General features: G+C 38.8%; 1 protein-coding gene across 3 annotated transcripts in view; it reads left to right on the top strand.

Annotated features, from left to right (window-relative positions):
- The window catches only part of ZFYVE28 (zinc finger FYVE-type containing 28), a 167,221-nt gene that overhangs the window by 1,288 nt on the left and 141,504 nt on the right, over positions 1–24,429 (top strand). The gene's annotated exons all lie outside the window — the stretch shown is intronic.

The raw sequence follows: 24,429 nt of genomic DNA, 5'->3' as shown, positions 1-24,429 counted from the left end.
AACCTTCCGCGCACGCAGTCCTTTTGCCCGAATTACAGCCAGTGCGCTGCTGGGGTTTAAAGCAAAAAAAAAAAAAAAGACCTGAGGGTGATAGCGCAAAAGAAAAGTTCAGGTTGTGCTGGCTTTATGGATTTTTTTTCCTTATGTAGTCATAACCCTGGTGAGCACTGTTGAAGAGCACATACTTGCCTGATATTGCTGTTAATAAATGAAAGGAAGATAATTTAGAGATTAAGTAACTGAAAATTCAGTAAGAGATTATAGGTAGCTTTCAATAAACTTTGTTATTTGTTTATACCAACATTATATATCTGTTATATATTTGTTTGTACCAAGAAACAACTAAAAGAAACAGTTAATGAACAGAAATATTGATAATCTTAAATACAGAAGAAATCACTGCAAATATAGCTTTTTGTTGCTATTTTTCATCAAAGCTAATAAATGTCACATTAATTTTCTTTATAATGGAGACTTGATCTTTTTATTGTAAAATGGACTTATTAACCTACTGTTCATTTGCTGTATGTTCAGCATCCAAGGTCTGTATTGAACAGCGTATGCTGTATTTCTGTTGGACTTTTCTGTGGTGAGGGAACTTTCCAAGCCTGTCGCATGACGCTGGGCCTTGTAAATCAGTAACGGCTATTGCTGGTAGTTTAAAACCAGCACCGTGTTCTCTCTGTCATATATTTATACTTTCTTTGCAGATAGTTTTTGTTAGCTTTACATAATTTTTGTACTTGTATCGAGAATGGGCTACTGGCGAATTGTGGTAGCGTGTGTTCCTTCAGAAACAAGCGATTTTTCCTGATGTGCCCGTTAAATTGGTATGGATAATAGAATTAAATACAGAGAAGTTTGAATAGCACTTTTTTGATAGTAAGATGGAGGAGCTCATGTTTAGAGACTGTAACTTTCCTAGTTATGCTACTTTACTTTCCTATTTCATCAAGGAATCCTTAGGATTCCTTCCCATAAGGTTAGTGGGTTCCGCAGTCTATTTTGAAATGGTTTTGAATATAATGTTTTCTGAATGTAACTTTGAATATTTATTCTGGTGGGGGCTATCACCACTAGTGACTTACGTTGCTTAGTTATAACCCTCCGTTAGGTACTACGAATGCCAGGTACATTTTATCGGCTAGATTTTGTTACTGCCAATGATGGGGTGTGCTTCTCCTGAAGTACTCCAGATCCTACTATGATATAATAGGACTTCTGCACGGCAGCAGATTTTGATGGTATTGGGCATTTGGCCTACAGCTTTGATTGCTATTCAGAGATACTTTTGAAGGTGGGAGGGGTGACATCAGAGTGCAGCAAATTCACAGTACAGCCCGTTCAGAAACCTGAGTATATGGTTTAGCTTAATCCCGGGGGACCTATTCCATGATTCTTGTTCAAAAACACCCCAGCCCCAAAATGTGAAAATTAATTCAGCTTAATCTTTGTAAATGGGGGAGATGAGGAAATAGGATAGAATGGACATTGCTTAATGGGATGGGATTACAAAACCCATCAGGATAATCATCAAGTTACTGTCAGATGCAGGGACCTGCATCTGGGCAGAGATATTTACTTGGTAACTGCTGCATCTCTGAACATACCAAGGGTGGGAGAGAAAATGTGGGTGTAGGAAGTGGAAAGTCTGGACTAGTGTCATGAGCATGACATGAGAAGAGCATGACTTTACTAGATCCTTGCACAGTCAGCGCTCTTCCTGTCCAGCCCTATTCTTCAGGTATGCTGATATACCAGATTTTAATAACCCGGATCAAATGCCGATGGTAGAGGTAACCAGAGAATGAAACCAATAGCAGCGATGTGATATGTTTAGCTGGTAGGGAGGCGGACTTTTAACTGATGAATTAGAGATGGAGCAGAGGTGAAATTTTGTTTTCAGCCTCCTGTGCCTCGTTGATTTTTTTTTTTTTTTATATTGTAAATGTTCTCGGTAAGATGTGTTTTCCTTTTGGGGACTGCAGATTCAATGTGTGAAGCTTTTGGAGTGAGGTTGGTATTTGCTTTTGAACCAGGAGAAAATGCAGAGGAGTGATTCGAAGCAATGGTGTTCTTGAATTGCAGTGCGCTGGTGGAACAGTAGTTACTCTGACCTCCTCAGGACACTGCAGGCTTCCCAGCAATGCTGCCTTTCTGAGACAAAGGACGATTCCTTCTACATCAAAATATTTGCCTGTGTGCACCAGTATCGTAGAAGTATTTCCTGTCACTTCAGGGAATTCCTTATCTTGTACCTTCTCTACTGGAGCATTCCACAGGTGTCAGGTCAGAACCTGCGCCCAGGCAGATCTGACCATCGAACAGAAATGCAGAACTGGACTGGTTTTGCAGAGTTTTGAAACGCTCTTGATATTCAAAGTGTTCAGAATAATTTCTGTGAAGGTTGCTGCTTAAATCTAGAGACTAGCTTGAAAAAAGTGCGGGTAACTAGCTCATCAGGGTAGCTCTTCGAGCTCAAGTTTATTGATATTCTGAAACAACTGTTTAGTGTTTGCGGGGAGGGGGGAAATCTGTCTTTAACTACAGCTTCAAGGTGTTTTTAATCTGTTTAGACTAAAACAGATATAACAGGCTGAAACGTCTTCAGTGTATGTTTATTTTTCATACTTTTATTTTTAAAATAATGTGGTTTATTTTATGGTTACATCTATGAATCTCAGTAAATTTGTACCTGGGGAACAAAAGCTGAGGAATATGTTTTTTCATGAGACCTCACCTTCTTTTTGTATTTCAGCTGTGTATACACTAACCTAATTTTTTGCTCCTAGCTTCTTTTACATAGTAAAAGAATGCAAACTTCTTGCAGTAAATGTTGAAGAATTTATGTTCCTAGAATTCACACAAAATTCATGGTCATTGATAGTAAAGATACTGCTTTGTGAATGCTTTGTCCAGTTGAATGGTGCTCACAAGGCTTGTGTAAGCCTGGAGGTTTTGCATGATATTATTTTTTTACCACCCCTCTTATCTAAGGTTGACGCAAGGTATGGCTGTGCCCTTAGTGTCTGTTTTAAATAAAAGGCTGCATGACCTCCATGGAGATATGCAGATAGGTTTACGGAAATGGCCCCAACTTGTAGCTGGGAGTGAACTCTTACGGGCAAGTAGGCTCTCAGCAGACCTCTTTCACATGCTTCAGTGGTTATGCACTTCTTCTCATGGAGAGCTTGGAGGTGCTGAGAATTGTAGTTGCTATCTTCCTGGGTATTTGTTTTGAGAGACTTTTAATTGATTTGTTTTTTTGTAATCTGATCATTACTTTATGCACCTGGGTTAGTAGATCTATCTTCAAGCCAAGAGGTTCTTCCTTCCTGCTAACCTGTTTCTGCAGTGGTGCTCTCTGATCAGTAATAACACTTACAGGTAAGCGGAATGGCTGGTACTTGGAGAAGGCTTGGTCCTGTGTTTGTGCCTTTCTCTCCAGATTTTTTAAGGGTTGTCTTACTAAGCTACAATTTATGAAAGTAAGCCATAGCTAGCCATAATAGTTGCTAAAGATAATTATTAAATGACTATGAACAAAAGATAGCTATGCTAATTAAAAAAAAAAGGCTTTACAACAAGAGATAGTAAATGGGTGTTGTGGAAGAAGATCCCATGCAAGTAAGAGGAAGAGAGAGTGTTCCTAGGGGATGAAGAGCAATCCTCTAAAGTAGAAAAGTGAGAGCCAATGGCAACGACAACAAAAAAAATCAAATTATCTCTAGGAGTTTCTACATTACTTTGCACAAGGACAAGTGTTTAAAAATAAGTCCTGGGTGAGTGTTGAACATGAAAAGCTACACATAGGGTAATCCTTCTCAGCAGTGTTGTCAGGGTTGCTTAGTGGCAGAGCTGACTCGAAGAAGTAAAAGATGGGAACTGCAATAGGAAATAGTCAAAACTGATTTTTTTTTTTTTAGGAAGAGAAGAAACAGGTTTGTAGGAAAAAATTGCTTGTAAGTAGAAAGGGGAAGGGGTCTTTAAAGATTAATAGAGGTTTGAACTTTAGAAGAGTGGAAGATAGTAGAAATTACACAGTTGAATGTGTTTAACAGTACGAAGTGCGTTTTTAAAGTTGGGTCAGTAGAATGAGATGCACGAAGAGGAATGATTATTTTAAGCAGTGTTTTGATGGATGGGAATGGTCAGAAATGAAAAAGGATGAAGCTACTGGAGTATCCAAGCCACTATTGGGACTAGTTTTGGGGGAGTGAATGAAAAAGTAAGGATGGTTTTACAGAGTGATAGGTAGAAAGCAGTTAGCATCTTATTTCAGCTATGATTTCCAAATCTTAAAAGTGAAGGGTTTGCTCATCAGAAAAGAGAGCTAGAGTGAGTTCAGCCTTGGAAAAATGTCATGGAGAAAAATACTTGAATGAAGAGTGAAAGAAGACGTAAATGCTATTTGTAGCTTAAAGCTTCTCTTCACTGGTGCCATGCAGTAGTCAAAGGCTTTGAGCACAGCAGTTTGTGAACAAAACTTGTTCTTTAATGCAATGTTTATATTAACATCTAATGACTTTTGAAGACAGAAGAATGAGGAGTTTTTCTTATTTGGGGAAACAGCAGTTACTGGGTTTTTTGAAAATGTCACTATTTTCATGATCAGTTCTTTGATCTTAATTATTCTTGTTGCTACTGTCTGATCAGAGGCTGCAGCTATTGAACCACATTAATCAGTGTTATTGATAATAATCATGAGGAAGGCAACTTACAAATCAGCATATGTTATTCAGTTTGAGTTTTGCGTACTGAATTGGTTTATTTTAGAAGCACCATCTAGTGGTTTGAACACAAGTGTGGAAATTAATAGTTCTTAGCTCTTTTATTCTTGCTCTGCAGCTGAAAGATGATAACCTGCAGTCAGATTGCTTCTTAGCCTTGATTTTTACCTGTATCGGAAAAAGGGAAGTGGTGATCTATTGCGGTTGTCAGTTAAGAGAATTGCTCGGCTGTTCTTACTCTGATGTGAAAGAAATACATACACCCTGCAGAATTATTTTTGATGTGGATTGGTGTGAGCAGAGTCATAGTATGTCAGATCAAAGGTCCATCTAGCCTGGTGTGATGTCTGGTGGTTATCTCTTTTTCAGTATCCTGTAACAGATGCCAAGGGAAAAAAGATGAGAGGAATAGAAACTGGTATTTCCCCTGGGCTTTCTTTCACATCTATGGAAGTCTGCAGCATAGGAGTTTGCTCAGCTGCAAATTCTACCCTTGTAATCCAATATGTAATGAACTTTTTTCTTTAAAATGTCTAATCAGTTTTCAGTTAATTTATACTTCTGGTCCCAATAACCACTACCGACTTCCCAGTGCTTCAAGCTGAGTTTCATTCTAGTGAGGTAAGCCTTTTTATAAACTTTCTCAAGCAGCCATTGGTGTGACCTAATGCGTCGCTTGTCCTGCAGACTGTCTTCTGCTCTTGAGAACTTGATTTGGATGTTTAAATTCTGTTCTTCTCCTCCCTCCATGTGGTGGTACTTACCAGAAGTTAGAAAAAAAAAATTACTTTTTAAAGATCACAATGCATTCTTCCTACGTTATTTTAGAAGAATGACAGAAAAAAAAAAAAACCCAAACAACCAAAAAACCAAAATACCCTCTGCATTGGACCACAGAAGAATATTTTCTTACTGAGCTAACTGAAAAATAAATAGTGCAAATACTTTTGAAATGCTTCATTTAACTGCTGTAATAGTTATGATGATCTACTTCGATGGCAGTTGTGCTACCAATATTAATTTAAATTGATTCAGTAGAACTATTTTGATATAATGATGTTAACCAGTTAATTGAAGGCTGGGTATTATTTGGCTCATGTTTGAAGACTGACAACATTCATAGTGCATGTGAAAGAGCAAGTTTCTTGAGCTTGATCATTTTACTGGAGGATGCTGCTAAATTGGAGTCTCTTACCTGTTCTCAAGTGAGTCTTTGTTTTCATCTTGCAAGTACAAAATATTCCAACTCCTTATTGTTTCTAAAATTAGAAGCTGGTGGTTGTTGGTATAATGACCACATGCCCCCTGCTTGCATTCAGAAATGAACTGCTGCATTCCATGCTAGCTGAAGCTGTTGACTCCTATAAACTTAAGCTATCCCCAAGTCAGCTAAAGTAAAGCACCTGACCTGTGTCTGATGGATAGCTCAGTGTATGAGAACATGGTTTTCCTTTGAGGCAGTGTCAGCTGCCTGCTGTTTGAAAACAGGTGACTGACTAAAGTTGTAATACATTTTACAGAGGTCTAGATTTAGGATACAGGGAAGAGGGAGTTTTGGGGGAGACAGAATGTTTGGACAACTTAAACATACAGCTTTCCTGTCTCAGTATATCTTACTGCTGTAGCTGGAAGGTCTTGCTCTTATTTATTTGGGTGATTTGAGTTTGACTTATTACATCCTGTCTTGTGTATTTCTATTCTACCCTGCAGGCTGTAGGATTTTCCTTCTTGTCTCCCCAGTAATCAGTGACTTTTTTTGCATTACTCCCTCAAGTCGCTAGCCTGGGATCTTTCTGATCCCATCAATGGTGGTTCTTACTCTGATCCCTCTACATTCACCACTCTCTCCTCCCTGTAGTATTAATACTTTGATCCTGTTTAGGAATAAGATGCCCTGAAGTGGCGATTGGCAGGAACTGAGTTACGAAAGGAAATAGGGTTGTGCAGTGAGGCTATGGGCATGCATAACAATCTATAGTAAGGACAGTTGACCTCAGGGAGCATCATGTAGGGACTGCCTCTGCTTTTCTCTTTGTAGACCATAAGCTCATTTTCCTTTTCTCTGGCAGGGCCTTTATCCATACCTGATAGCCCTTCAGAATTAATAATGTAAGAGTCAGTTCCCTGTACACCATGCTGGGTGAACAAGTGAAAGGAAAGCAAGTGGGGAAAAGGATGCTGAAGGGGAGACAGGTGAAGAAGATAGAGGGGAAGGGAATGCTTGGCATATAAATGTAAGGAGAATAGTTTGATGGAGGAAAAAGGGAGGATTACTCTCGGACTCTTTCGGAATACCTGCTCTTTATTTTCAAGTGGGACACTGGTTAATTTAAATTGGGGTGATGTTTATGCTGGAATGTGTTAATTCCCACTGTCGACTAGCACTTTGATCTCTGAGAATTACAGGTGGTTGAAGCTAAACTAACTGGATGCTCAGGGTGTTCTGCATTTCTGCTTTGCAGTCTTCTAATTCTCACCTTCCTTTGTAGACCTTTTAATATAGGAAACGTTTCCTGACATTCTGAAGTTTATCAGATGTTCAAAAAACCGGTTTATTGAGGTTATTGTTCCTTTCCATTAAGGGAGCTGAGCATGAAAGGAGTCTTGCATGATTGTCTAAAAGTGGCTTTTGGATCTTTGTCATCTAGAAATCTTTTTTAGGAATGGTATGGGCTCTCTTATCAATGCCCCCTTCTCTGATTCTCCTTCTGTGAGGACCAATCTCCTGGCAGAAATTTCACCTTGCTGTCTTAGTCTACTTGCTGGAGTTTGTGTACTCTTGCCATAGAAATAAGGACATATCAGCATGCTTCCTATAAAATTCACTGAAAGCACTGTCTGCTTTTTACTTAACTTTCAAGATTCATCTATATATATATAGTACCTGCACTGCTGACCATATTATTTAATGTTTTTTTAAAGTATTTTTTTATAAAGCTGAACAAGTATACCTGATCTAGTCAACAGCCTTACAAAAATATCTTGACGGACTTGAAATAATGTAATTTTATGGTGCAAGATGGATGGAAGCCCTTGTAGACTAAGGAAGAGTGAATATGATAGATATAAGGAGTAGGAAAAAAATGTAAAGAGCTGTGAAACAAATCTTACCATGAATCCATGATTCATTTTGCTTTGTATTTTAAGTAATCTTGCAGGTCCTCACTGAGGCATAAGAGATGAAGTGGAAATGGGAACTAGGTTTTTCTGTGTCCCTTGGTGATGACCAGTATATGTTCATCCTTGAACAGGGTGGTTGTGTGGTTACATGAGTGTAGATCCTGTAAGTATGTGTGATGCCATGGGTGAGATGTAGTGTATTCTCTTAAGTGTATGCATGGCCTCCATTGGGTGGTTGTAAAGAAACATTGGGAAGTTTTGCATTGATTTTTCTGTAAATCTGTTTCTATTTGGTGTGAGGTTGGTTCCAGCTCTTTATATAGTTATTTCTCTCTTCCCCTTCCTATATGTATCTGTATGCACTTGCATGTTGTGTGTGGTCCAAAACTTCTGTATTATCTGTGCATCTTTCAAACACAAATAGTAATTTTTTCCCTAGCTTTCAAATGGGGGACTGAGGCATAAATGTGAGATGAGGTTATTCAGTGCCCTTACATGTAAGCCAATAGCCAAACTAGCCAGAAAAGCTTAATTTGGGGATTTCTTAACCATTTTATTCCTCATTTGCCATTTCTTCCTGACCAACTACTTCATATGAGATTATTTTTCCTTTTAGGTTACGCTGCAGTTACACTTTACAGCTGAAGCAGTGGACCAGATTGCATGTACTTTGCTATTCAGTGATTGGAGTGTGACTTACTATTGCCGTATGTTAAGATTCACTGTCCAACTCTTGCTTAGAAATGAGAACACATGGGAGATAGGTAATGATGATTTTCAACTGTTAGTCACATTTAAGCCAACGCTTCACTAACCATGCCTCCAGTCAGTTCTGTCTTTCTCATCTCCCCCTTGTGGTAAAATCACTGGAGTATATTGACATGCAGAGCTTCTGAGGCAGGGAAAAAGGTTTCCTTTTACTGAAAGGCTTCTGTCGTTGGAGGGTGGGGTGTGCCCTCCAAGTCAGTAGCTATCCATGAGTCCTAAGTGCAAAGTACAGAAAATTCATTTCGTTGAGGTGGGGTATTTTGCTTACAGATGTCTCGTTTGGTTTGTGTAAATGAAGTTGATGTGACAAATGCTGCATAGTAAAATAGGAATTAGAAGCGTCTCTTAAATGCTGGCATCTGTGATGTATATATGCTTTACAGTGTTGGGTAGAAGTTTTATCAGTAATGACTAAACCTAATGTTTTGAACCTGTTCACTGCAAACTCTTCTGACAGAATGAGAGTCTGTTTTATTGTTACTCCGTATCACAGCTCTAGTTGCTTAACTCTGTTACTATATACTGTTTGACTCCCTTTTACTGCTTATTGGGCAACTTCTCTATTACAATGACCTAAATCTTCTGTAACGTACTATAAGGTATGGTCAAATTGCAGTAGCAATCCCTTCAGAGCAAAGCCAGGTATATTCACTTTTTTCCAGTGTTCACAATATGACTTCTATCAAGAATCTTTCTGCGTGCCCCTTGTGAATTTTAAGTCAACCAAGACAGTGCAGGAAGTGCAGAAATGCTGCTAGTGCACTGCTGATGCTTCAACTTACAGCCATGTGCTCTTGTCTTAACTCCCTGCACTTAGTATTGGAAATTGTGTGCTGTGTTTTGCATTGGATCAGCTTCCTAACACAGGTGGAAACCTATTTGTTTTGTTTATATAATTTTGCAGGGTTAGTTGTCAGCTTAACTGGGGAGAAGGGCAGCATGAACTCCTCTTTTATATTACTGTGTACCAACTGTGGAGTTGCATCTTCTGTGTCTTTAGTGTTTGTGTCTTATGTTGTATTCATAACATAAATACTGGTAAAATGAAACCCTAATCCAAATCACACCTGTTCTATTGCTTTTTCTTTTGTATGAAAGATGTTAATTCTTGGGCTGCAGAGAGCAGTCTGAAACCCGGGTGAAGTCACACGGGACTGAGTTGGACTTCTGATTCAATTCTTTACTATGAATCAGGCTCACCCAAAGTTATTTTTAGGTGACATTAATGTGTAGACTTGTATGAAATGTTAGTGCAAGTAATCTTGCAGTGACAAAGGCACAGATAGCGTTTGGAAGCAGAACTCTTCAGAAGTAGTGAGGCGACAGTGTATGTAGCCGGCAGGCTTTTCATTCTTGAACTACTGGGTGCTTTGAGCTAGCTGATCTTTCCAGAAAGAATTGTAAAGGTATTTGGTTAATGCTCTGTTGTGTTTAGTAAATCAATATATAAACTGTCAAACTAGAATGCACTATTTCAGGGCTTGGAGCCAGTAAAGTGAAGGATCAGCTAATTACCCTATTTCAATATTTTTTAAAAAGAATTAATTTCAAAGCCTTTAAAAGCCTTTCCTCTATTTAATTTTCATCAGCTGGCTCAGAATTAATATATTTAAATGGCAGTATTGTCAGATAATGTAACATGTTTCACTGTGTGCTTACTGGAATGGGATTGAAAAAACTAAGAAAGGGGAGAAGTACAAATTCTTATTAAATTCAATTTTCAGCAAAAGTAGTTTTGCAGGGTTTTTTAATCTGCACTTTGCTTACTTGAAAGCTTGCAAATAAAACTTCTGCAGTGCTACATACAGAAGATCTAAGATACACAGGTATAGGTACTCCAATTTTGTGAATTCCTGCCCCCCAAGAGTAAAGTACTTTCTGCACAAGCCGCTGCATTCTGCACTGAGAGCGCTTTGTAGTGGTGTTGAGCGGTCACAAAAAAAGCTAAGAGCTTTGCTGATTTTGAGGAGTTACACTTAAAGCAGCAGAAGTTTATTCTGGGAAGGTTATTTGCTTAAGCAACTTAGGAGAAATATGGTTGATGGTAATACAGTGTGTGTTTCAGTATTTATGTGCCTGCTTTCCCCACTCCACAGTCTATTAGATCTGCGTGGAGTAATTAAGTATTTCACATCTTAGGTGCAGGAGAAAGGCAATGTTAAGAAGTGCTGCCTTCCTAGACGTTATTCCCACTCAGAACACCTTCTGTTGGGGGTGTGGGGGGGATTTTTTCCATTCATATACCTTTCTCTCTGGATAAAACATGGTGTAGGGGAATTCTAGTCTTAATCTGCCTTCAAAATATTTTCCAACTTCTAATTACTTATGAAAAATCAATGAGTGATTTGCTGAGGAATGTGGGAAATGAATAGAAACTGTCTATAAGCAGTGTTGGAGCACCCTCTGCAGCCTCATAATAATATTTAAATGAGCTTTGTACATTTCTAGTGATAGATTAGTGGTATGAATATCCAAAAAGGAAAATTAAGTATCCAGGTGCTTTATGCTGCTCTACAGGCCCATCAAAGTACAATGGTAGAACCTTAGGGAAAATAATTAATTCGCATGTTGTAGACCTTTTGTATCTATTATCCTATGGTATCTCTCCTGAAAAGAAAACTCAGCAGTTGCTGTAGGTTCACTGCAGTTCAGGCTGGAAAGTAAAAAAATAGCACGTCCAATGGGAACTGCATGAGAATTAGCATTATAATTTGCCTATCATACAGAACTATCTAATAAACTGTGGAGAAAAGCTTAAGTAGTATTCTGTTGTTGAACTGCTGGTTTACTGCCTTACGATCACAAGTTTCCAAGATTTGGTAACCTAGGAGTCATTTGAGAGCTCCATGTTCAGCAACAGGTGTCACGCTGGGACATGGGTTTAGGTCAGGTTGGGAAAGCATGTGGCCAAGTGTATTTCCAATGCTATGGGCTTTTTGCAAACATCTGGGTTTCTTCTAATCTGCTGTTGAACAGCCTGACCTTCCCTAATTTAGGACCTACACTAGGTTGCAGAACAGTGTGTTGTAAGTCATTCACGACAGCACAACTGAGCCATGAACAGCTTGTGATTTTTTTGTTTTCATAGGTGAATGCTGTTCTTAGCATACAACTAATAGGAAAAATTTTTTATAAAGTCTTATTAAATCAATGACACTGTATATACTAGGATCATGTCAAGCCTCCTTTGTGTTTCTTCAGTATCTTTAAATGATTTGCTCAGGATGTTGTAATGATAACTAATGACAACTAATGAAGCACGTGGGAATTTTCTCTGCTGTATCTTTGTAGAATTGCCTGGCTTTGGGTGATGGTATTATATTATAGTGTTCTGTACATCTTAGATGAATTTGCAGCTGTGCAAAAAAAAAAATATCTGAATTGTGGAAAGGATGAGGTTGGAAGGGACCTGTGAAGATGGTCTAGTCCATCCTGGTTTCTCAGAACCATGTCTAGTCAGGTTTTGAATGCTTCCAAGGATGGAGACTCCACAACCTGATGTCTCACCAGTGCTGACTAGAAAGGAAAGATTACCTCCCTCGACCCACTGGCAACTCTCTACCTAATGCAGCCCAGGCTGCTGTTGGCATAGCAGGTACAAGGGCTCATTGCTGGCCTATTCTTCAAATTTGGCAAAAATGGTTTTCACCATTTCTTTGACAATCTATTGCTTTTCCTTCATAATTAGTTCCCTTCCAACTCTCAAGGGCAATCACTTTTTTCCCCTGCAAATTAATCTAGTTTTTTACACTCTTAATCCCAGAGACATGGAAAAGAAATGATTTCTTAACTTCTTCCATACTGTAATGGCATTACTTGGGTGGGTTTTTTGTTTTGTTTTGTGTTCTTTTGATTTTTTTCTACCTCCCCGCCCTAAATGAGGTCTCTTCTGGTTTTTTTAATACTTCTATAGGCTGTATTTTTTTAAAACCTCCTATTCTTGTTTCTTTTCTGCTCCTTCTCTGGTTTGAGATGTAGATCTTCTCTAAAGCTTGATAGACAGGGCTTTCAACTAAGACAGCAAGAGTGAAATGGACTAGGATGTACATCTGTGTTAGCTTACATGTGATCTTGTTTTTATTGGTGTTACAACATTGACTTACATATGGTTGATATGTTTTAATTAGCTGATCCTTCTTTGCACTCATTCATTAGGACCTGTCCTTTGTAAGTACTTTCCACTTTGTAATTTTGTGGAGTATCAGTCTATTGTTTTTTGGATTGTGTCTCTTAAGACAGTGAACTTGATGTGATGATGCAGTTGACCCAATCTTGCAGCACGCTGTGACCATTTCTCACCCTCTGCCTTGGACCCACTGCTTTCCCAGCTTTGACTTTGGCAGTTCTTGGAGCCCTTGCTGAGCTGGCTCAGACTAGAAGAAAACAGTTTAGGGATGTGTAAGGAGACCTGAGCTGACCTCTCTTCCATAGTCGTTCCTGCCCCTTGGAAAGCTTTTTGGGGTTGTTTTAGTTTGTCTTTTTTTTTTTTTCTCCAGATTTGCTGATGAAATCAGTCTGACAATGAAGGGCCAGATGAGCTGTAGTCTTGTGCAAGAACTGAATAGTAGCCAGCCAGGCATGCAGGAATGACAGAGGAGGATTCGGAGAAATGGGATTACTCTTTTGGCAACAGCAAGTCATTAAAGTTCATCAGTGAAATTGAGTCAGTTTATTCAAATGTAAATTCTTTTCCTGCCTTCCAAAGCATTTTTCATGTCTTAATGCAATTGATGTATAAGTAGTTTATATCCACACTTAAGTTTTAAAGTTGTACAGAACTGGGCCGATGGCAACACTTGAAACATGCTCAGGTTTTAACAGTAGGTCAAGTACACTTTAAAGTTAAACAAGAAGTTAAACAGTCTTTATCTCAGGGCAACTTTATCTAGATTATGTTCATTTAGTTTGTTAATAAGCATGTCACATGGGTCAGCGTGACGAGTTTTAGTGAGGTAAAGAGGTGGTGGTTCTGGCTTCACTAGACTAGAAGGGGGTTGAGCTGACTTCTATCCTTAGTGGAAAAAAATGTTAGTAGTTTATTAACCTATTGTCCTTTCCAAGCTTACAAATTTATGCTTTATGTGTGTGTCTCCCCCATATCTTTATAAGCTTCTCTGGATCCTTCTCACTTCCTCATCTTAGTAAAACAGGTGGTTTTGACTTCTGTTCTTGGTGGTCCTACTGTTCTCTACTCTTTCATGAGGTGATCTTTGACTCATTCCTTAAGTATTCCAAGGGAAATTTTTTTCCATAGTACTGATATGAATAATATTTACTTTTTAACATTTGATATGTGTTTATTTCAGTTCCAGAAATGCACCTTTTCAAGGACTTGAAGTTTCTTATTACAGGTAACTTGTTAGTACTATTCCACTGTAATATTGGAAAAACTAACATTTCCAAGCCTATGGATACATGAACTTCTTACAAAGCACAATCAAAACCTTCACATTTTTCCATACTGAATGAGATTGCCTCAGGCTAAAAGCAGAAGATTAATGAAGATCTGAGAGAGACCCTAAATACACATGAAGTTACCAAAGCTATTGAATGAGGCAGTAAAATTAATAGATTTTCTTTTTCTTTTCAAAAATGTCAGAAAATGAAAAGGCTAGGTTTCTTTTCCAGATCCTTTAATGAGGAAGGACTGGTTTTGACAGATAACTTCTCATATTCAGTGACTGTGATTATCGGACCCTATCTGTTGCAAAAGTGTTGATTCTGTTTCATTTGAAGTCTTCTTGCCAGGTTTGTGTGGGGTGCATGGTGTGGGGAGTTTTTTCTCTCTCTTTTTTTTTTTTTTCTTTCCACATTATGATGAACATGAGAAATCATCAGCATTGGGGAAAATTCTGGGAAAATAGCTTTTTTTTCTTACTCAAAAGATTTGACTCTGGACGCTTTCAATATAGCTGCATTTGCTGATGTAGTTTGTGGTCTTCTTTGGCTTCTAAAAGATCTTTGTAGCATCCTGAAGGGTTTTCTTTTCATGAGAAGTTGCATAGGCTTTAGGCTATCTTTAGAAGATAGCCTTTCTAAAGAGGTGGTTTTCCCTGAAGAGAAAGTTATCGCTTGCTTTCTATGATGAAAGTAGCCAAAGAGCCAGAGTGGAGCTATTTATTCTTAAGAATTACTGCAGTAGAAGTTTCCAGAAGGTACCCATAAGTTGATGAAGAAGGAATACAAGAATTCAGCCTTTTTGTAGGTAGTTCCTTTAGAGATGTTTGCATGTGAGGAGAGCATGGGGCAGGGTTGCTGCTGCCTCTGCCAGTCTTGTTTTTAATGTCTGTGCTGCTGCCATAAAGCACACTTTGAACAGCCTTCTTTTCTAAAACTATAAAGCTTTAGGACAAAACTATATTGAGTTTTTTATCTTTTTCATTTGCAAACAGTCTGAGAGTATTTGCAATTATGGAGGCTTTACAAGAGTTGCAGGGAGGGAGGAATATTGTCTCCTTTTCCCAGGGGAAGAGGTATTGCAAAGCTATTCAAAAATGAACTTTAGCCTAGGGTTGTGGTTTAACCCCAGCTGGCAGCTCATCCCCACACAGCGCTTGCTCACTCCCCCCAGTGCGATGGGCCTTGACTCTGCGTAAGCCCTGCTCAGCAGCAACAAAAACATCCCTGTATTATCAACGCTGTCTCCAGCACAAATCTAAACCACAGCCCTGTACTAGCTACTGTGAAGAATGTTAACTTTACCCCAGCCAAAACCACCACACCTAGTGAACCTAGTCTGCTTCCCACATCAAGGAAGTGAAAGACTTCTGTGTGAGACAGTCTGTAGCATCTGTAGTTATTTTTTAGTGTGACTTGCCACCTAGAAGAGTTCTTCTCTCCTGTGTTCTCTTCACTGACTCCTAAGCAGGGCAAATCACATCCTGCAAGTCTAGCTTTTGTGAATACTCTTAAAATTCCTGAACTGAGTTGAGGAATCTGCTCTCAGCATTTGAAGTAGTATTATTTTCTCCATAAGAGATACTTTTGAGTTTTGCACATAAAATAAGTATTGTATTTAATATCTTAGAGTCACTGGAGAATGGAGATGAATCATAGCAATCAGCTAAGAATTTGTGTGCTGTATAGGATTCTTCCAGTTTCTGACCTTTCCTAAAGTTATGTTGTTCTGTAAGAAAAAATTCAAGTAAGTCTGAAAGATGCTAGGGGACATTAACAATACTGATCATGTTATTTTAGGCTGTTTTTCTCTTCTGACTTCATCCTTTTATCTTGTGAGAACACCATCAGCTACTCTGAATCTTGGTTTTAAAGATATTATGGTTTCCAAGAATAAAAAGAAAAGACTTGTTAGAAGAGCTTTTCAAATAAGATTTGCCACAACTTGGTTTATATTTGAGTGCTTTCATACAGCTTTTGTAAATGGATTTTTTTGTTGGTGCCAGAATACAGCTAATGGTAGCAACTGCCTCCAGGTGAAATCCAATTACTGTCTCAGAAAATTCACACTTTTAATGGCTTATTTTTTGTTTGAGGACTGGAAAATACTGCATCTGTTTTAAGATAACTTATTGGTTTAGTCAGATGGTTGGAAGAAAATAACTTTCCAGGTTTGGAATAATGTATTTTAAACATAACACAATATATTTTGGCATTTAATTTTGCAGGTATTAGTAGGTATAACTTTGTTGGTTATTTTGTCATGTCTGCAGAAGAAATTTGAGAAAGGATCATTACCATCTTTTTCTGTCTCTATGCATTGTTTCCCACCTGAGCTACAGGAATCACAGGATGGCTGAGGTTGGAAAGGGCCTCTGGAAGTCATCTGGTCTAATCTCCCTGCTTAAGTAAGGCCATCTAGAGCTGGTTGCCTGGGACCATGTCCAGACAGCTTCTGAGTATTTCCAGGGATGGAGACTCCACAGCCTTTCTGGGAAACCTGTGTCAGTGCTTGATCACACTCACAGTAAAAAAAGTGCTTCCTGATGTTCATGGAACCTCCTGTGTTTCAGTTTGTGCCTGTGGTAGGAACAGAGGCACAACTGGAAAGAGCCTGGCTCTGTCCTTTTTGCACCTTCCCTTCAGGTGTTCATATACCTTGGTAAGTCCAGGCTGAACAGTCCCAGTGCTCTCAGCCTTCTCTCAAATGAGAGATGCTCCAGTCTCTTCTTCTTTGTTGCCCTTCACCGGACTCTCTCCACTCAGTCCATGTGACTCTTGTACTGGGGAGCCCAGAACTGGGTGCAGGTGTGTTCTCACTGGTGTTAAGTGCAGGGGAGGTATGACTTCCCTTGATTTGCTGGCAATGCTTTGTCTGATGCAGGCCAGGCTACTATTTCCCTTCTTTGCTGCAAGGGCATGTTGCTGACTCCTGTTGGACTTGTCCACCAGGACCCCCAGGTCATTTTCTGTGGATGGCAGCATGACCCCTTGATGTATCAGCCATTCCTCGCAGTTTTGTGTTACTAGCAAACTCGGTGAGGGTACACTCTGCCCCATTATCCAGACCATTAATGAAGTCGTCATACAGGACTAGACCCAGTATTGACCCCTGGCGTACACCACTAGTTACTGGTTTCCAACTGGACTGTGCCACTGATCGTCACCCTCTAGGCACAGCTGCTCAGCCAGTTTTTCAATCCACCTCCCTGACTGCGCAAGGGGGCCATACGTTGACAGCTTATTTATGAGGATCTTATGGGAGACAGTGTCAAAGGCCTTACTGAAGTCCAGGGAGACAATATCCACGGCTTCCCTCTTGTCGATCAAGCCAGTAACTTCATCAAGCTGGGTAAGCATGACTTCCCTGTGGTGAATCCATCCTGAATACTCCTGCTGATTTTCTTGGTGTTTATATGCCTGGAAATGATTTCCTGTTCCATCATTAAATTAAAAAGGTTTGACACACTTTTAACACTAGGCACTAGCCGAAATAACTTTAAGATAGTTATGGTTATCAGGGCCCATTCAGCATGCTTGATTGTCATCGCTCAGACCACTGTTTACATTATAGCATGAATGTTGAATTGGTGTGTTGAAGTAATTACCAGGATTTTGCTGGGCTTCTCCTGGGGTTTTTTATCCTCAGTATCTTCATTTCCATTTCCTGTGCCAGTTTAGCTAAAGCTAGCAAGGGTCTACCAATCTATTGCGCTTAGCCTTTTTGATCATCGTCTGTGTAGATGAATGTCACAAAAAAGGCACTTATAGACATGGCCAGCTCGAGACTCCTGCACAATTTAGGCCTTTTCCTATAGACAGTGTGATGTGAAGTTGTCTTTATTTCAGTATTTTCCAGTACTTTGCATTCATGTATTTAACTTCTAAACTTGGAGGGTAAAGTAGCCACCCTGGGGAATAATTCGGATTATGGAAAGTGGCTGGATTAGCCCCTTTTGTAGCCCCACTGTCTCACTGTCCTGATTTTGGCTGGGGTACAGTTAATTTTCTTCCTGTAGCTGATAATAGTGCTGTGTTTCGGATTTAGTATGAAAATAATGTTGATAACACACTGATTTTTCAAGGACTTTTCCAGCCTCCCAAGCTCTGCTGGGTGCACAAGAATCCAGGAGGGGAGGGGGCACAGCCAAGACAGCCGATCCAGACTGGCAAAGGTATATTCCATATGGTATATGCCCAGTATATTAACTGGGGGAGTTGGCTGGGGGCTGTGACCAGTGCTCGGGGATGGGCTGGCATCAGTTGTGGGTGGTAAGCAATTACATTGTGCATCACTTGCTTTGTATATTCTACTATTATTATTACTACTATTTTACCTTATTTCAATTAAATTGTTCTTACCTCAACCCAGGAGTCTCCTCATTTTTACTCTTCTGATTCTCTCCCTCATCCCATGAATGGGGGAGCGAGTGAGTGGCTGGGTGGTGCTTAGTTGCTGGCTGGGGTTAAACTATGACACTCACTCTTCTGAACATCAGCAATGTTTTACCTGTTATTTCTAGCAGCTTTTTCTAAAGAGTTGGTGAACTCAAGCAAAAAGTCTTACGAGAATGGGACATAAAACTTGAGTTACAGCTTGGATTAACAGTATGGTAAGACAGAGCCCTGAATTTGTCATAGGAAAAATGGAGAAGTTTTTCTCTTAGATCTGAATTAATCTGACTGTAGAGTACTAATCCCAAATTTGAATACCTATGGGTGCTGTACAGGTAGCAAAGACTGTAGGAAATTAGATATACATTTTTTTCAGTACACAGGTAATCTATGTACTGCATTGCTTACACAGTGCACAAAAGAATTGGGTAAATGAAGGTTTGTAGATGTCTAAACTTACGATGAAACTGATTCCTACTAATCTCTCCCGGAATTCTTTTTCTCTGAAATGTTTAGCTGAGCAGCAGATGGAGATAAAGAGTACTTATAAAGATAAATTGTCTTATTTCTAGGTTTTCTTCTGTCTGTTTAAATAAGCAGCTCATATTTTTATAGCTGGTTAGGATCAAAGACCTGATACATGTCTGGTGTTAGAGGCCAGCTGTTGACAAGGTCAGTGTGTGCAGAATGTATTTTTGTGTGTACTTTCTCATCCTGCACGATGTTATTTATAGTGAAACTAAAGAAACCAAAACATCAACACTCCACTACCCCAAATCCTCAGCAGCAATTTTTCGCCCTCATTATTTTCCTTTGGGGGGAAATATATTTGAAGTTTTTTTGGCAGCTCCTGAGTCTTCCAAAAAAGCTCTACAAAGCTTCACTGCAGGTCTGACTGGGCCCCCAAAACTGTGGCCACTACAGATATGCAAGATCACAAATGACTAAAAGTATATTTTCTGATGTTTGAGTGACCCCAGTATGCCTGGAATTTGCAAGCACATGGACGCTGTGTGGCTTGTAGCAAATGAGGTGGTAGGCGATGGATGCATCAATGTTGGCACATAGAATTGACTTGGTCACAGTGAGGTGTATCATGTGAAGTACCTGTTATAAGCAAAAGCTGCTAATACTTGGTTCTGTCCTCTGAATGCCAATGTTTGTTTGTTTGTGTTTTTTTTTTTTTCCCCTGGAAAAACACTTCATTCTGTGTTGTTAGACGGTTAGGATCTACTGTTGAAATATGTACTGGTTTGTGCTAGTTCCTGAACGGGTTTTTGTTGCTGTTAGCACCTACAGGTGGGCAATCGATCTGAAAACTAGCTGGAAATGCTACAAGAGGGTATGGCATCAACAGCTTTTCTGTGTAATATGTAACTGACTATGAGAGTTGCCACATAAGTTTAAAGTAATGGCTTTAGGGATTGAAAGGATTTGTAGCTTCTTTTTGAAGGTAGAGTGCATTCTTCGACATTAGTCTCTTATGCTCTTTTGTTTTCTCTGTCAAAGAGCTAAAGCTAGTGCTGTGGTAGGGTTTAAAACCCTACTGCATTTGTACATCAGACTACAAACCAGAAATTCTTGAACGCTGGTCTCAACAGATTTCGCTCTTTGTAGCTGAGTCACACAAAATCACTAACTCGTGTATAAGGATGATGATGAAGCACTTCTGGGAAGATAGTTTACTAAAAACCCAAATCAGCTGAGTTGCTTGGACTTCTCCTTGACATGTTCTGAAAGTCTCTGTTGAGCAACATAATCCCAGAAGGTCTGCCTTTCCAAAATACGTACCAGGAAGTGGGGGAAATCCTACCTCTGAGTAAAACTGATAGGAAAATTTTTCATAGAAGAGATTTCAATAGGAAAAAAAGAAATACCAGTTTTGTTGAGATAAGTAGGCACATTTTTTTCTTGATGCTTTCTGACTTTGTTCTTTTTGGTGTTCTCTGTCCTTGCTTAATTAGTAATTAAAGCTTCTACCTATTCGTGGTTGGTGTTGGACAAAAATCTTGAAATTATTAAATTAGAACCACTGAAAACTTCTGTAGCATTTTCAAAGCTATTATTCGGATTGGTTGAATTTCAGTTTAGGCATTTGTTTAGGCAGGGTCAAACCCACATACCATCTATTCAGAGGCATGTCTATTTTACTAATGATAGCAAAGAAAATTGTTACAATTCATTGTTCCATTTTCTTCTGGATTTAAGGTCAGATTATCTTTCTGTCCTTGTGGAGCACATTCAGATGACGATTATTAGTTGCAGTTTAGTAATGGGCTAGATTTTTGGCACAGTATACAGGAGCTGTGTATGCCACGTGAGACAGCTTGTGGGAGTTTATATTTCAAAGCACCTGACAGAACTCCTGTTCGAGCCTGTGCTTAGCAGCACTGCTTCATGTGTGATTGACCAACTTATCAAATAATTTCAGATGTTTTTAAGACTTACCAGATCTTGATCTGGGAAATGTCCAAGTTACTATTTTACGTAAGATGTGCATTTTTTTTTCTTGATTTTTATCTGGAAAGTTGATTTTTACTTGGGAAAGTTGATACGGAGATTATGGATTTAGAAATGGTATTGGTGCAAAAAGAATGAGGAGTGTGATGGTTGAAATTTGTTTATTTATTAAGTTATTGTATGCTTTCAAAGGAAGGATTATCCCAGTCAAAATACAGGGAGGAGAGAGGGAGAGGGGAAATAAAGCAATAATTCAAATCAATAAAATACAAAGTACTATGACTATCTGGGAAGTGGAACCAACTGGCTATGAGATATTTATTACTTCTTTCCAGTGTTTTGAACAACTTGCTTAAATCCTGAAGGTTTCTGGTGTGGTTTTTATGGGGGTTTTGGGGTGTGTGTGTGTGGTTTTATATTTGGTAATCTGAAAAATACATGAACAAGATAGAACTTCATGAGGGACTTATTGTAGTAGTTTGGCTGCCAAGAAAACTATGGTAAATATATCAGTTTTGAAGATAATATTGATTAGTTATGCCTCCTATTATATAATTTTTTTTTTTAGGAACAGTGAATATTTTTTTAATTAAAGGAAAATGCCAGAGATCTTTGCATCTTTGTTCTTTACTGGTCTAGTTAATAACTTTGTGACGAGACTACTGTGGTTAAATCATTGACTACACGGTAAAAAGTTAAAAGGGACCAGAGTGCAAAATACTTTATGAAATAAGCCATGGGTTGTTTTGGATCTTAAACTTGTATGAATCATTTCAAATACTATATTAAATAGGGACTGTAACATAATTTCACTAAAGTTTTTCGTGTCTTATGTGAGAACTGTTTCAGTGTATCAGTGTGTCTTCCTGTCTATAAATAGGCAAATGGCTGGAGTTATCTACGCTGTATAATTTGACTTTTGTATAATCATATTTAGCTTTTCAGAAAGGATGGCAGTTTTTGTAAATATTAAATTCCTTGTCGGTGAATTGTCATGCTTAAGTTTGAATCCTACTGTTTGAAATAGCACTAAAAGAGTGTCTGAAGCTGTAGATCAGAATTCAGTATGAAAATTTTAATTAACCTTTTCTTGCCCATCTTGCACTTATCTGGCATACTTCATAAAACTTTAATTGTATTGCAGTCACCTTGCAGTGATACTTGCAGTATGGACGTGGTAGAAGATCAAGTACTGTATTTGATCAGGAAAAGACCAAATCCTTGTGTGGTGTAAGGAAGTGCTGATCTGTAACAGGGTCTGTTGTTTTAAGTCTTAAATATGCCTTTTAGGATGTTTATGGACTGTGTTTAAAAACTGGAAAGGATAAGATATAAAGTGATTTAGAGAGAAATAGTTAAATAGTTCCCTTGGTTATTTAAAAACAAAACAAAAAATAGTTCAAATATAAATCTGACTGCTGCCACGCTTGGTTTGTGGCTCAAAGGTGTGTTTCTGTAAACTCTGTTTTAGGTGGAGCATTTAAAATGGACTAAAGAGGACAATTGTCTTTAGTTACTTTTGTGTAAATTTTAATGCTATCTTGCTCTTTTTAAATGTTGCATGTGCATGGTTTCTTGCATTTCTAGTGTAGTGAAGATTTAGAAAAAAACTTGGGTTGATTACAGTTAGGAGTTAGAGCCTTTGTCTCACTGGCTGTGGCAAAATATAATTGGTAACTGAAGTCTGATAGTTGCAAAGAAAGCTTTACGGTGGAGTTTGTCTCATTTGATGCTAGAGAACTGTATCCTGAAAGCAAGTCAGGAAACTAAACTCCATTTAGCTCTGTGAGCAGCAGAAGGGCTGCTCGCGTGGCCAGGTGCGCTGGTGCTGCACAGCCCTCTCCTGGAGGGTTGTCTGTGCTCGGCGTGAGTCGGTTCACGAAACTGAACCAGCGAATGGTTCTTCAAGGGAATGCTATCTGCAAAAGATGACCTGAAATAACTAGAGAACCTCCATTATTTATGGACAGCACTAGTACTAACCTTCTGCTGTTATCAGTAACACACTGCAAACCAGCACATCATGCCACTGAACGATCAAACCCAAGCCTTGCAGGAAGATACAATCATGCATTTGCAGTAACTATCACCTACCATTTTCACGTTGTGAAGAGAATCTTTTGCTTTGTTCAGCAGTAACTTAAAGGCTTTAAATATTTTTTTTTTAGTTCTGAAATAAGGTTTGATACTATGTAAATGTTCTCTTGCAAAGGTTTTGAGCCTTCCAAATTTTTCTGCTACTGCATGTTCTGTGCTTTCATCATTTGACAAATTTGACAGACTTTCTCTCCAAGAGAAACCTTGGAATTAGCAGAACAGACATAGAACCATTATGTGCTCGTTGGAAGGTAACGTATGGAACAAGAGTTTGCAAGGGTAGCCTAAAAGAAGCCTGCCATTCTGAGTTTTGCGTGCAGAGATCGCGTCATAGAGCAAGTAATAGCATGGGATTTTTTCTTTAACAGATAAACTAGGTAACTAATAGATACTTCATTTCTAGTTCTTACCCTTAAAAATGTCATCACTGAATTAACTTTGAACTTTTTTCTTGTTTATTAAAGCATGTGGATAATGCACCAGCTGAGATTATGTGAAATTTCTGTGCGATTTCTGAAGGTCACCAAAGCATAAAACAAAACAGCAGTGCTACCGGCAACTTAACGGAATCTATTTTTTGAAGTTTAGGCATGTTAGTTTATTCAGCTCTGTACTTCAGATGTCAAGATAATAGGAACCTCTGTGTGGCTCCCAACTGATTGTTTTCAGTCAGCTGTATTAGAATTTAACTTCTTAATGTGTGATATGTTTCAAATGTATGAAGGGAAGGGCATGACATCTTACTGAAATTATATTATCTTTACTTAAAGGTGGTGTAGATCTGTCAGGGCTAAGCTGATTTTGAAAACAATGCAAGCTGGCTTATTAAGACTGAGAGTGCCAGGGAAACCACATTATCCTTAGGCAAGCTGTAGTTTTCATATGTTAATACTGAATCGAGTAGTCTAGGAGATGGTAAACCTTCTGTACTAGCTAAAGAAAAATATATAATTGTAATCCTGGTGCCCAAAAGGAATGAGTCCAAGTAAGTTTTACAAAACTTAAACCTGTGAATGCTCCAAGAGGCCATGGTTCAACTTGCTTTAAAATCTATTTTTGTTGAATATGCACCATACAGTGCGCTAAAGGCTTGTCTTGTATCAGTTGTTCGTTGGCATTTTTGCACTGCTGCGAAGGGTGTAGGGTGGGAGCTTCTAGGGGGAAGGAAAGTTATAGTTCTTGAATCATGTGTAACAAAAGCCAGTGGAGAAGGAGCCTGCAAGTAGCTACTAGCAGGCAATGTCCTGCTTGCAGGCGTTTGAGGGTGCTGCATTATCCCTTACAGAAGTTTTTAATGCTGCTCTTCCTGGAAGAAAAAAGTGCTGGAGCTTCTACTCCCTCAAATCTTGTGTTTTTGCATCTTCTACAGTTTTGCCAGTTATTAGGTAGTTTTTAGTGAGATTTTAGTGCTCACTCTTTTATGCCATTTAGTATGTCTAAGGGCTCGCCTATCCAGTCACAT

Source organism: Phalacrocorax carbo, chromosome 4 (genome assembly GCF_963921805.1).
Source record: "Phalacrocorax carbo chromosome 4, bPhaCar2.1, whole genome shotgun sequence".
In the NCBI taxonomy this organism is placed as follows: Eukaryota; Metazoa; Chordata; class Aves; order Suliformes; family Phalacrocoracidae; genus Phalacrocorax; species Phalacrocorax carbo.
This window is presented reverse-complemented; position numbering and strand designations above follow the sequence as displayed.